This window comes from Scomber scombrus, chromosome 3 (assembly GCF_963691925.1).
Source record: "Scomber scombrus chromosome 3, fScoSco1.1, whole genome shotgun sequence".
NCBI classification, from domain to species: domain Eukaryota; kingdom Metazoa; phylum Chordata; class Actinopteri; order Scombriformes; family Scombridae; genus Scomber; species Scomber scombrus.
Window position 1 is genome coordinate 13,548,915 of NC_084972.1, and position 1,506 is coordinate 13,550,420.

Below are 1,506 nucleotides of genomic sequence, written 5' to 3' on the forward strand. Positions count from 1 at the left end.
CATCACGATGCTGAGGGTTGTTTGATCCAATAACACAGCGTCTCTCTCTCTCTCTCTCTCTCTCTCTCTCTCTCTCTCTCTCTCTCTCTCTCTCTCTCTCTCTCTCTCTCTCCTCTCTCTCTCTCTCTCTCTCTCTCTCTCTCTCTCTCTCTCTCTCTCTCTCTCTCTCTCTCTCTCCCTCTCTCTCTCTCTCTCTCTCTCTTTGTGTCTCTCACATTATGAAAACATGAGCTTTGAAGTGCTGTGGCCTACATGCTTCTTTACCTGAGAGGAAAATCTGTTCTTCTCCCTGCAGACAAATTATTCATGACGACCCAGAGAGAGAATTTGTTCAGTCTTTCTTTCTTTCTTTCTTTCTTTCTTTCTTGTAGTTAGTGTGGACTCTGCATGTGTTCGTACTGTACATGTTAAATTCTGTGTTGTTTTTTTAAGTCACCGCTAGCAGCTCCCAGACTGAACTACACCATCAATTATTGAATAGATTACCAAGAAATTGTGTACAGACCAGACGGGGAGCTCCGGTCTCAATCGCTAGTTTAACCTTCCTGTCGTCCACCCGGGTCAAATTGACCCCGTCTGTTTTGACTGTTCCTACTTTCCTCCCTTCCTTCCTTCCATCTGTCCTTCCTCCCTCCTTCCTTCCGTCCTTCCTTCCTTCATTCCTTCCTTCCTTCCTTCCTTCCTTCCTTCCTTTCCTTCCTCCCTCCTTTCCTTCCTTCTTCCTTCCGTCCTTCCATCTTTCTTTCTTTCCTTCCTTCCTTCCTTCTTTCCTCCCTTCCTTCCTCCCTCCCTGCCTTCTTTCCTTCCTTCCTTCCATCTTTCCTTCCATCCTTCCTCCCTTCCTTCTTTCCTTTCCTCCCTTCCTCCATCCTTTTCTTCCTTCCTTCCTTGCTTCCATCCTTCCATCTTTCCTTCCTTCCTTCTTTCCATCCTTCCTTCTTTCATCCTTCCTTCCTTCCTTCTTTCCTTCCTTCCTTCCTTCCTTCCTTCCTTCCATCTTTCCCAGCATGCACCTGAAATTTTCAAGATGGCGCTGCTCAGATCCGATACAATTGGCCTCCGAGCAGCAGTCCACAAACCAATGGGTGACGTCACGGATGTTACGTCCATTTCTTATATACAGTCTATGCTACAGACATTCATGGTCTACTTATGATGAATTATAATAACCTCCACTTACATTTCCTTTAGCACCATCATTAGTCTAATTTATAGCAGCTACCATTCTTACTTCACCTTCACCACTAAGGACCAAAAACAAACTTTCACTGATTGACAACACAAATGAGCACAGTTGACCAGTTGCAAGCCGTCTTGAGAGCTTCAAAATGAGCAAAACTGTCATGTTATTATGTTGTAGAATCCAATTAACCTCTCTCTCAGAGTGTAAACTCCTCCACAAAAGAGATATTCAGTCAATGCAATTAACATTACAGCCTCATGAGCCGAGGCATCGCTGTAGAGTCTCCTGCTGTGTCTCAAATCACGTACTGGTTATATCATCCG